At 38.1% G+C, this 13,636-nt stretch overlaps 1 protein-coding gene across 1 annotated transcript in view; it reads right to left on the bottom strand.

Annotated features, from left to right (window-relative positions):
• The window catches only part of LOC311089426 (nucleolar protein 12-like), a 40,584-nt gene extending 27,211 nt beyond the window's left edge, over positions 1-13,373 (bottom strand). The window contains exon 1 of the mRNA XM_084124109.1: positions 13,205-13,373. The gene's annotated coding sequence lies outside the window, so the exon portion shown is untranslated. The remainder of the gene's footprint in view (positions 1-13,204) is intronic.
• Positions 13,374-13,636: the final 263 nt, after the last annotated feature.

Below are 13,636 nucleotides of genomic sequence, written 5' to 3'. Positions count from 1 at the left end.
TCATTACCTCAAAAACAAAACACCAAAACACTTCACAAGTCTCTGCTTTTAGTCGAGTTTGAAAGACGCGCCGTGAGCTTACATTGGATTTACCTCAGAAGAAGAAGAGCGCGATTTGAAGACAGGAAAGATGTAAGGTAAGAAATTCTTACTTATTAGTTTATGTTATTGTTGCATAAACTTCACATTGCAGTTCAACTGTTGCTAGATATAAGGTGAATATTATAATATTTAGACCCGTGTTTACTGTTACTGTGTTTGTGGATATCTGCTCAAACGTAGATATGTATAATATGGTAACCATAATGTTTCATATTTTGGAGCATGTTGTGCATTTGAATGTATCATATTTTGGAGCATGCTGTGCGTTTGAATGTATCATATTTTGGAGCGCGATCGCATTTGAAAAGCAAATCGCACCAAACACTAGGCTTCATGGTTTTACTATTATCTCATTTCATATCATCATAATGAACGGAAACATTTGAAGTAACATATGATAATCAATATATTTTTCTCTAGCGTAGTTGTTACTGAAATCTGTTGGAAGATTTATAGGCTGCTATAGGTTATTGTTATTATTATTTTATGCAGCACTGTGCATATCCTATGCCTACAAAGCACAACAAACCTGGTGTTCATTATATTATATATTGTTGGAAACATTTGTGTGTGTGTGTGTGTGTGTGTGTGTGTATTCTGTGAATTTTAAAAAGCAATTTTAACCAGAAAAATCTAAAATGTATTCCCAAAATCGTTCTCTTGATATCAGTATGGTCACTTTTTTTTTCTTTCAGGGCCCAGATGCCACTGATGAGTCCTGCTGACTTCAACATTCACATGAGTCTCTGTATATGAACATGGTAAAGTGAAAATCAAACACCTTGGAAATGAAAGGTATGTACAATGTTTTTAGGAATGGCACAAAGGTCTCTGTCTTTGTGTATCTTTGGATTATGTTGTGTTGTAAATAAAACCAAACAATCAAACAACCATTCTTTTTTAAATCTCCTCATTCTTTATGCAAGGTTGCTCAGAATGACAGGGCCTGATAGCTCCTAATAGAGCCGTGATACAATTTTCAAAAGTCTTGTGAAGAAATAATCAGTATGGGTTTCATGGCCTTATTTCAGTGACATTTTTTTTTTTTGTATTTTCACAAACCACGCATAAATGTTATTATCTCAAAACTACAAACTTTTACATACATATTGCTGATATATTATTGTAGCAGAGTGTGTGCTGAATACAGTGTAATCAGACTTTAGCCATGAAAATGTCACAAGTAACAGAAATAAGCACACATGTCAGAACACCTCCAGGGCCAGAAAACAGCTCAGACCCCAGAGGGTTAATGTTATAAAGCTGTCAGTATAACTGAACATGTCATACCTCTGTATAATGATCCAGCAGTCACACTGACTTCAGTTTCTGATGCTGTATCAGCTGGATCTGTGGATTACGTCTGTTAGTTCAGTTCAACACATAATGCCACATATACACAACATCATCATCACATAATACTTGAGCTTCACATCACAGAAATGATGAATATGTGCATAAGTCTGATATCTAAAAAAATATCTAAATTACGCCATATGCTCTCATTGACAAATGCGGAACAATTAGTTAATGCGTTCATGACCTCAAAGCTAGATTATTGTAATGCTCTACTGGGTGGTTGCCCTGCACACCCAATAAACAAACTACAGCTAGTTTAAAACGCAGTAGCTCGAGTTCTTACCAGAACCAGGAAGTATGACTATATTAGCCTGGTTCTGTCAACACTGCATTGGCTCCCTATTAAACATCGCATCAATTTTTAAATATTGTTGATTACTTACAAAGCACTAAATGGTTTAGCTCCGCAGTACTTGAGCGAGCTCTTAACGCATTATAGTCCTTCACATCTATTGCAATCTCAAAATTCCGGCCAGTTGATAATACCTAGAATATCAAAATCGACTGCTAGCGGTAGATCCTTCTCCTATTTAGCACCAAAACTTTGGAACAGTCTTCCTACCATTGTCCGGGAAGCAGACACACTCTGTCAGTTCAAAGCCAGATTAAAGACACATCTCTTTGACCTAGCATTCACATAATACATTATAGACTTCTATAATTCAATGTTAGGCTGCATAGATTAGGTCAGCTGGAACCGGGAACACTTCCCATAAATCCTGATGTACTCGTTACATCATAAGAAGAATGGCATCTACGCTAATTTTAGTGTCTTTGTTTATCCCGAGGATTCCCGCAGCCTGCCGGATCCAGGCCGTATCCAGATCTGACGAAGGACCTTCGCCTGGACCCGATGACAACGCAGTGCTGAAGTGCCAACTAGTCTCTCCCTATGGAGGATCCCTTTACCACTCTACAGATAAAGCGTTGTCGGGAAATTCATTTTGCGTACCTACCCCGAAGTAGGGCTACACGATTCTTGCTAAAACGATTCTCTTACACGATTCTCATTTTTTCAACCAAAATTTATTGCAATCAAGTACAAAAAAAAACAACAACAAAAAGGACATTCAGTATAATAACGTGCAGGAATAACAAAAAAATTGTCTCTTTTCTTTATTTTAGATCCCTTAAAGTGAATAATTTTAAAGCTTTATGTTGTTGAACAAAGGAGAACATTAACATATAATAATAAATAAAAATAACTAAATAGAACCTGTGCTTTTTGCTCCAATTGGCACAGAATGTACATAGTACTTACATCTACTGTGTTTACGGGAATACCCGACTTGGCATTTTGAAATATTTCTCTGTTTATTTGGCCATTTAGGCGCGCAACCGGAGACAAAGACTGCTTGTCCGTGTTGCGCTCGGAGTGCGTGCACAGCATCCTGTCAGTATAATTCAGTTCTCTTTCGCGACTTATCGCGCTTTTAATATTTCTTTTCAATATAAAGCACATTCTGCTCTTTTCTTTCTCTTTCATTCATGATTTGTTATTAATAACTTTAAACAGAATCATCAACTGAAATCTGCGCGGATTATCAAAAATACGACACATTTATAGGACATAAAATTGTCTCTGCGGCAAAAGTGAAAGTAAAAGCACAGCAAAGCACCCGTTTCAATAAAAGGATATATTAAAGTTTATATAGCCTACTTTTACATTTTTGCTGCTGTTCTATTGGCTTGAATCCCAGTGCAGGAGCTGTAGGTTACAATTTACCACAGAAACGCAAGTGGTTAGTTGATTGCTGTGGTGACTCGTGACACTCGCGACAGCACTGAACACGCACTTTTGCCGGTACAACTTGAATATTATTATTATTATCATACACTTTTCATTAACTTCGGTAGTACAACAAGGGAATTGTAATTGGCTGCTTTTTCTGCAGAGAGCCGATCTCTGTTGATGTGTCTTAATTTTTTTTATCGTTTGTTGGTAAAGGGTGAGAGACCTTGCGAGCCACATGATTTTTGCCAAAGAGCCAGGTATGGCTCATGAGCCATAGGTTTCGTTCCCAACCACTAGTGTACACAAATCAATAGATATACTTTCACAAACTGCTGTGAGACTGGGCTGGTCTGACAGTGTGGGGGGCGTGGCATCACGATGGTAGCTTTCCATCGTGATGTCGGTCAGCCATCACAACCCTATTTTGTTATTGTGTGAGTGTGACCAGTAACGCGTGAATGCAGCATGATCTGAATGCAGGGAAATACACGGAAGTGAATCACCATCATTAAGAAATGAGATCGCATTTATGTTTGAATCGAGATTGTGATTATTATTTTTTTGATTAATCGTGCAGCCCTACCCCGAAGTGACAAAATTAAATAAAATTCTGTATCAAAATTTATAAGGAAAGACCAGTACTTTGTTTAGGCTTGGTTTGTAGGGAATTACAAACCTGCGCACATATATTCAAACGCACATAACTATAGAACCAATTCTAAATGCGCATGTGAACGCCATCAGCGTTTCTCACAGGTTCACGTTTAAAGTCTGTGTAGAGAGAATGGTGTCAACTTAGCGGGCCCCTAATTTAATAACAAATTATCATTGCGACGGCAGCAAATCAATCAAAACTAACTTTAGCTAAAAATAACTTCATTAAATAACCGCTATAAAGCCAAAACAATCTCTGTTACCATAAATTATACGCTTATCTCTGTAAAGCTGCTTTGAAACAATCTACATTGTTTAAAGCGCTATATAAATGAGGATGACTTGACTTGACTTGGAATATTAATATATTGACGGAATCTACAATGTTTCCTGTATGAAGACATTCAAATGCACAAATATTGACGAATCCTTTGAGGTTTCAATCCTGAATTGATGGAATTATCAGGCTGATTTTATTGTGGCGGGATCAAACCACTGAAGCGAGAGACTGATGATGTGTGACAGTGATCATGTGATCATGAACCTTGTGTAGGAGCTGCTGCTGTAGTTCGGCTTGATTTCTTCTCAGAGTTTGAGCTTCTGACTGGAATCAGTGTTGGTGAAGCGACTGGAGCTGCAGAAGATGAATGTTCAGACGCATCATCTGTAGGACATTAACATCATATTTTCATATCAATCATCACATGCAGTTTGTGTTCCATCATCACAGTTTACAGTGTGTCAAGTCAAGTCATCTTCATTTATATAGCGCTTTTAACAATGTAGATTGTTCCAAAGCAGCTTTACATTGATAATAGGAAATTAAAGTAAAGTGTTTTGGCTTTATAGCAGCTCTAGAATAAAGTTATTGTTCAGCTAAAGTTAGTTTGATTGATTCACTTCCGTCGCAACGATCATTAGTTATTAACGTAGGGGCCGCTAACACGACACCGTTTTAACAGAAAACTCTTAAGTTCTTTCTGCGCAAACTTCAAAAACGCGAACCAGTGAGAACGTGGCGTGCACATGCGTATTACGAGTTCAGTCTACAGGTATGTGCGTTTGAATATATGTGCGCAGGCGTGTAGTCCTTCCCTACAAATCAACGCTCAACATACTACTTGTCTGGCCTTAAAATTAATAATACAGAATTTTATCGCTTCCACGTAGCCTGGATCCGGCAGACTGTGTAACGCTGTCAGAGTTTTAAGTCTGCCCAGGATGAATAGAAAAGACAGCGCAAACGGATGGTAGTTCCACGAGTCTTTATATATGTCCTCTCAGTTAAATGCACTCTTCTCATACATGTCATAGAGCGAATATTAACAGGGGAAAAACACTCTGAAAACACGCTACAAATAAGAGTAGAACGTAAACACAGTAAATCAAAGGAGCAGTCGGTAGAGCGGTCATCTCTCTCCTCTCACGAGCAATACTCTTCTCTCACTGCGCACGCGCTCACTTGAACAGCGCACATACAATAACATGTCATCTTAAAGGCATACACAACATTCATGTCATGAACACTATAACATTAGGTGGCCGTTACAACTGCGGTAAACCTCGGGATGAACAGAGAGACTAATATTAGCGTAGACGCCATTCTTCTTATGATGTAACGAGTACATCAGGATTTATGGGAAGTGTTCCCGGTTCCGGCTGACCTGATCTATGCAGCCTAACATTGAATTATAAAAGTCTATAATGTGTTATGTGTATGCTAGGTCAAAGAGATGTGTCTTTAGTCTAGCTTTGAACTGAAAGAGTGTGTCTGCTTCCCGGACAATGTTAGGAAGACTGTTCCAGAGTTTTGGTGCTAATAGGAGAAGGATCTACCGCCAGCAGTCGATTTTGATATTCTAGGTATTATCAACTGGCCGGAATTTTGAGATCGCAATAGACGTGAAGGACTATAATGTGCTAAGAGCTCGCTCAAGTACTGCTGAGCTAAACCATTTAGTGCTTTGTAAGTAATCAGCAATATTTTTAAATTTATACAATGTTTAATAGGAAGCCAGTACAGTGTTGACAGAACCGGGCTAATATGGTCATACTTCCTGGTTCTGGTAAGAACTCGAGCTGCTGCGTTTTGGACCAGCTGTAGTTTGTTTATTAAGCGTGCAGGGCAACCACCCAGTAGAGCATTACAATAATCTAGCCTTGAGGTCATAAACGCATGAACTAATTGTTCCGCATTTGTCAATGAGAGCATATGGCGTAACTTCGATATATTTTTAAGATGGAAAAATGCGGTTTTACAGATACTAGACACGTGACTTTCAAATGAAAGATTGGTATCAAAGAGCACACCCAGGTTCCTAACCGACGACGAAGACTTAACAGAGCAGCCATCAAGTGTTAGACAGTATTCTAGGTTATTACGTGTGGACGTTTTTTGTCCAATAATTAGAATCTCTGTCTTTTCAGAATTAAGTAGTAGGAAATTACTAGTCATCCAAATTTTTATATCAGCTATGCATTCCGTTAATTTTGTGAATTGGTAAGTTTTGTCTTGGCGTGAAGAAATATAGAGCTGAGTATCATCAGCATAACAGTGAAAACTAATGCCATTCTTCCTAATGATATCTCCTAATGGTAGCATGTACAGAGTGAACAGCAGCGGTCCTAGTACTGAGCCTTGTGGTACGCCATACTGAACTTGTGATCGATAAGACATCTCTTCATTTAATAATAATAATAATAATAATAATAATAATAAGTTTTATTTATATAGCGCCTTTCCAGGGCTCAAGGACGCTTTACAATAAACAAACAACAATAAAGGCAATTGACAAAGACAGCACAAAAAACAACAACAGTAGGTAGGTGAGAATGTAAGTACAGTAAATGAAAAATGGGTAGATGGGGCGGCAACCAACAGAATACAAACAGATATAACTTTGAAAAAAAAAAAAAAAACCTTACGAATTATGACTTTCAGAAAATAGGTGAGTTTTGAGCATGGATTTGAATTCAGAAATAGTGTTAACAGAACAGAGTGATCGGGGGAGAGAGTTCCACATTTTGGGTGCAACAACACTGAACGATCTGCCCCCCATTGAAGCAAGGCGATGCCGAGGGACGACGAGAAGGCTGGAATCAGATGATCGTAAAGTGCGAGTCGGGGTGTAGGGGAGGAGCAGGTTACAGAGATAGGGGGGAGCCAAGCCATGCAGAGACTTAAAAGTGAGAAGGAGAATTTTGAATTTGATACGGTAAGCCACAGGAAGCCAGTGAAGATCATGCAGAATTGGAGTAATATGTGCAGAGCGCTTGGTGTGGGTGAGTATTCTGGCAGCAGAGTTTTGAATGTATTGTAATTTGGAAATGGAGCTAGCAGATAGACCAATGAAAAGTGCATTGCAGTAATCAAGACGTGATGTGACAAATGCATGGATGATAGTTTCAGCATATGAGAGCAGCATCTACAAACACTAATAGCGAGATACAACCACGATTTACTGCTACAAACTGATAACGGTCAGATAAGTATGATTTAAACCATGCTAGCGCAACATAATTTTCGAGTCTATTTAAAAGAATGTTGTGGTCAATAGTATCAAATGCAGCACTAAGATCAAGTAACACTAATAGCGAGATACAACCACGATCGGATGATAAGAGCAAATAATTTGTAACTCTAATGAGAGCTGTCTCAGTACTATGGTACGGTCTAAATCCTGACTTGAAATCCTCGCAGATATCATTACTTTCTAAAAAGGAATATAATTGTGAGGATACCACCTTTTCTAGTATCTTAGACAGAAAAGGTAGATTCGAGATCGGTCTGTAATTGACTAATTCTGTAGGATCAAGTTGCGTTTTTTTAACAAGCCGTTTAATAATAGCCATCTTAAAAGTTTTTGGTACGTATCCTAGAGACAAAGACAAATTAATGGTAGTAAGAAGAGGATCTATGACCTCTGGAAGCATCTCTTTCAATAGCATAGTCGGTATAGGGTCTAACATACATGTTGTCGATTTAGACGATTAAACGAGTTTAACGAATTCTTCCTCTTCTATAGCAATGAATGAATCGAATTTTTACTCAGGGAGACTACAATGCACTGCCTGATGCGATACTGTAGTAGACGGTTGCATAGTTATAATTTTGTCCCTGATATTATCAATCTTATAAGTGAAGAAGTTCATAAAGTCATTACTGCTGTGCTGCTTGGTAACTTCTGGGCTTGAAGCTTTATTTTTCGTTAGTTTAGCCACTGTTTCAAATAAATACCTAGGATTTTGTTTATTTTCTTCTAATAGGGTTGAAAAATAAGCAGATCTAGCAGCTTTATTATTTATCTAGCAGCTCATTACGACAATGAGTTGGTCCTGACACCTATAGAGTTGTATGAGTCTGTCTGGTGCCCTGGTGGCCTGTATACAGTAGCCCGCACAAATCTCAAACGTGACTTATCATTTACACTATACATTGCTATATTAAGCACCAACACGTCAAAAGAATTATATTTGAAACTAGACTTCTTAGTAATTCTGATAATATTACTATAAATTACAGCAACACCACCCCCTTTGCCTTTCAGATGAGGCTCATGTTTATAACAGTAATCTTGCGGGGTGGACTCATTTAATGTAATGTAATCGTTTGGTTTTAGCCAGGTTTCTGTCAAACACAGCACATCTAGGTTATTATCTGAAATCATATCATTAACAATGAGTGCTTTTGAAGTAAGCGATCGAATATTCAGCAACCCAAGCTTTAGCATTTGCTCATCTGTATTATAGCTGTTTTTTATTTGTTGAACATCAATTACATTTTTACCCTTATAGGTTTGGAAGTTTTTTGTATGTCCTAATTCGGGGAAAAGACACAGTCTCAATATGATGATATCTACAGTAGGTGAAAGAGGCTCTATGTGATGGGATTTATCTGACCTTGGTGACGTGAGACAGCTAGCAGACGGTCGGTTTAGCCAGTCTGTCTGCTTCCTGACCTGAGCCCCAGATTGTCATGTTTGAGCTCTAAGACTATGTGCCATATTACTAGAGAGAAGAGCAGCACCATCGCAGGAGGGATGAATACCATCTCTTTTCAACAGGTCAGGTCTGCCCCAAAAACTTTTCCAATTGTGTGACAGTGATCATGTGATCATGAACCTTGTGTAGGAGCTGCTGCTGTAGTTCGGCTTGATTTCTTCTCTGAGTTTGAGCTTCTGACTGGAATCAGTGTTGGTGAAAAGATGCATCATCTGTAGGACATTAACATCATATTTTACAGTGTTGTTTCTCACCTGAATACTTGACAGTGTATCTGACTGAGGTCTTGAGTTGATTTCTATGAGTAAGCTGACATCTCCACTCTCTGTTGTCATCTTCATTCAGGAGTGTTGTAGTCAGAGTGATGATACAGTGATCTGATGATAATATCTGATATCTGGAGTCTGTCTTCAGATCAACACCAGCCTGATTCACCCACAACAGCTCAAATACCACATAATGGACCAAATTTTTACAGGGGACAACATATGAATAAAACTGACAGGAGAGAGTCACAGAGCGGCCTGGACTGATCTCAGTCTGTGAGGATGAAGATGATGATGATGAAGATGATGATGAAGACACTGAAACTGAACACAAGACACAAATCACAGACTCTTCAATCATCATCTGAGTTTAAAGGGAGAATCTGCCCTTTTTAAATTGACCACATAATCATAAACTTACCATGAAGAACATGCAGATAAACACGTGCATTAGTTTCTTGTTGTTTGTCATTCACATATTGTCAGCAGCTGTATAATCCAGAATCTTTTCCTGTGACGTTCTTGATGTTCAGAGAGCAGTCAGACTCCAGACTCAGTCTCTCATGTCTCTCTGTGCCTTTATTCTTTATCCCTCCAGTAATCAGTTCAACTCTCCCTGAATGTCTGTTATAGTGTAACAACCATGTAGTTGATTTGCAGTCAGAAAGAGCTTTATTACAGGACAGAGAGACATTTTTACCAGAACTGATGAACACATCCACTCCACTGGTTCCTGAAACACAGTATATCTCAGTGATCATTATGATATATATTAATTAATGAAAACATAAAACACACCAGCATTAAAAGCAGAAGTTTTAAATCATAGTATTTTTCCTGTCTTAAAGCAAACTACACACTCTCCAGAATAAACTATTAGTCTTTATCAGAGAGCTGTTCAAATCACTGACACACTCTTAATATGAAGATAATTCTTCATCATCAGATGTTTGAGTGACACTATGTCCAGTATCAGGAATAATACAGTATGATCTGTGTGTATCAATACACAACTCTGAGATCACAACGTGAATGTGTGCAAGAATAAACTGAGCATGTTCAAATGAACTCTTTCCAGACTAATTCCACTAAATGTCTTTAGAGAAAATACAGATTTCTTTACCTGTGAGAAGTGAAGAGAGAATGATCAGTCCCAGCAGACACAGATCACACTTATCAGCCATTTTCTGTTTCTGTCAGTCTTGCTCTTCATTATATATAGTTACAGCTCCTCCTTTAAACATCAGCAGCTCCTCCTGTGGTTATTAACTTCCTGTCATCTGACCGACCAACCATCACTGGTGAAATAAACATAAAGCCTAATGTTGCAGTGCATGATGGGAACCACCAATCAAAGCTCATCCATGTCTCCCAAAATAATCATTATTGCTAATATAGCGTATAACTGTTGAGCTGAGTGAACCTGAAGGTAGTGATGGTGAGATGAAGCTTCATGAAGCTTTAAAAGCTTTCCAGCCTGATGTGTGTAAAAGAGGCTGATTTCTCCAGGTTTCGAATGCACACAGCGACACCTGCTGGTCAATGCTGATATCATGCAGAAAAAACTCCTCAATATTTGTTAGATGGGTTGTGATACATTAACATATACATGCATATACACATGTATAAATAAATAAATAAATGAGTTCTTGGAAGTTTTGTTGTTTCATAATCTTGTAAGTGGGCAGTGCTTTTGAACAGTTGAACAGAGGGGAATGATGGAGTTATTTAGACTGGATAAAAGAGGGTGAAAGTGATTAATATGGACTGGACAGTGTAATGGCTGCCCAACAATACAATTTAAACAAACAAAAAACTTTCTGAGACAAATTCAAGCCCGGCCGCCCATGTGATAAGGCGTAGTCCTAACCGCTAGACTACAGTGATGCTTCGAAATACAGCCGCCCTCAGACTTATGCTGATTCTCAGTCACAAAGCCTCGAGAAAAATATATATCTATACAAACAATCAATCAGTAATATTTATAGCCACCCGTTACACACTACAAAGAGAGAATAAAGGAAAACAAAACCGCATAAGAAATTGATACGCAATTTTCTTTTTCTTTTAATGATGTATAGGTTTTGAATCACTAAGAAACACGGGTAACATTTATAATAACTGCATGATATTAATCATTAGCTGAGCATTAGTAAACAGTTAATTCATCATTTATAAAGCATTAATAGACATTAATAAGCAGTTTATAAATACAGCTATAAATGCTTTGTTCTTGATTTAATAAGCATATCTATAGTGTATATAATAATTGTATTTTCATAATTTATTAATGATGAATTTATCATTTCTAAAATGAAGTATTGCATTATTTACACACCAGTTGTTTAGTAGGTGTCAGTGGTTCATCAGATCTGAAGTGTAAGTAAATGATAAGTGTAGCTCACGGCGGGTAGCACTCGTCTCAGTTACTAGGTCGCTATAAAAGCAAAACTATGGACCAGAGTCAGAAGATTTGGATCGACTCAGTCAAGCAAAAATTAGCAAAGACGATCATAAGAAAATAATAAAAACAATTAACCACTCAGACCACTGGAATGCAGCTAATTAATGAAAAGGTAAGTGTGTTTTTCTATTTGTTTGTTCTTTTGCATGAATTGTATCTTTTGAGATTGAAAGAATGAAAGAAAAACTAAATAAAAACAAACAGATAACAGTAACACACAGTGGGCCCTATTTTAACGATCTGAAACGCAAGTGTCAAGCACAAAGCACAAGTAACTTTGTGGGAACTTTGTTTGTCTTGAGCGCTGTTGCTATTTTCTCGGCGGGATAAATGACTCTTGCGCCAGGCGCAAATCTAAAATGGGTTGGTCTGAAGTAGCTTCATTATTCATAGGTGTGGTTTGGGCGCTAGTGAAATAAACCAATCAGAGTGTCATCTCACATTCCCTTTAAGAGCAGACGCACTTTTTCCATAGCGGATTGCTATTGTAACGGCGGATTTGCCAGGCGCGCACCAGGAGCGGTTCACAGCCAAGGAGAGCAACGCTCTAGTCACGGCCGTAAAAGAGAGAAGTTACATTGAAATGGAGAAACCCACCCAAATTAACTTCGGTTAAACAGACGTATGATAATTTGGGTAAATGTGTAAGCTAGATGTATGCTTTTATAATAAATTGTCTATCTATCTATCTATCTATCTATCGTAACAACGTATGATTTGCAAAAATGAAAACTGCTGCTTCTGTGTAGATGAGAGAATCAAAGTGTATGCGCGTTGTGCACACGCTACATTGATTATGGCCAAGCATGCGCCCTTAAAATAGCATATGAATAACATGCGCAACGCGCCACTGACTTTAAACTATTTTTTCCTGGTTAGTGGCGCAATTGTTTTCTAAACCTGCAAAATAGCATGAAGGAACGTTTGCGCCGGGACACGCCTCCTTTTTTGCGCTGAACCGCCCAGGGAGCGCAAGTTCATTCCCTAGTTTAGCGACGTGCTTCTGTGGAGGGAAAAGCGCGCTTTGCGCGGGTGCAAAATAGGAATGATACATGCGTCGGTGTACAAAGTCAATTGCGCTGGGTGCAAGATAGGGCCCAGTATTTCGAATCAATGATAAACACAGAAACACAGAGTCAAAATTTTCCAATATCAATTTCTGAAATTCAACCTCAAGTTTCTCAATTTCAAGTTCAATGTCTTGTTTTCAAATTCCAAAAAATTAGGAAAGTTACAACTTTAGTAGGAAAGTTGTTCAACAATTAACGCAGTTCAGTCCATGAAAAGAAAAGAAGTCAAACTGCACGTTAGTTACATATTCTGGCCACACGATGGAGACAAAGGGTAAAGTAAGGCTTAGATGTGGTCACAAGACAATGAGTTTGACCTACAATTCCATATTGTAGAAAAGGATTCACCAGCAATCCTAAGAAGAGAAGCATGCTCAAAACTCAGACTGATTAAAAGAGTGTACAAAGCAGAGAAAAAAGACCAAACTGACATTCTGAGTGAATACCAAGATGTGTTTACTGGTTTAGGATGTGTAATTTTGTGATTTTAATTTTGTCTTCAGGGAAATCCTGGGAAACTTGAAAAAACGCAATGTATGCAGTTCTGTCCTACCCAATCAGAAAACTCCTTTTCTCACAACTCCTTTTCCTCTGTTTCCAGGTACGAAACAATGGGATGGCTCGCCAGTCCAAACCCGGGATAAGAGTCCACAGCCAGGACAGGATTCAGGATCACAGCAGCAATTTTTCAGACACTCACAAAAGAGAAAAATAAAACACAAGAAAAAAACCCGGCCTTGCAAAAACAAAGTTAAAACAATCATCAGTAACTCATTCAAATAAACAGTTTCTAATGACCAAAATGTCTGTTTCAATTATTTGGATATAGGCAACACATACATGCTAGTCACCATCTGCTTGATTAACACACTCTGTGTACAGAGCTAGCAAAGCTAGCAGCGCATGGCACACACTTCACAACAGAAAAAATATAATCTTTCAAACATTAAACATAACTATATGCACTCACAGATTATATTAGAAA

The sequence above is a fragment of the Abramis brama genome (assembly GCF_963993115.1).
Source record: "Abramis brama genome assembly, chromosome: 1".
Lineage (NCBI taxonomy): Eukaryota > Metazoa > Chordata > Actinopteri > Cypriniformes > Leuciscidae > Abramis > Abramis brama.
Note: the sequence above shows the minus strand (reverse complement) of the source record. Positions and strands in the feature narration are given on the sequence as shown.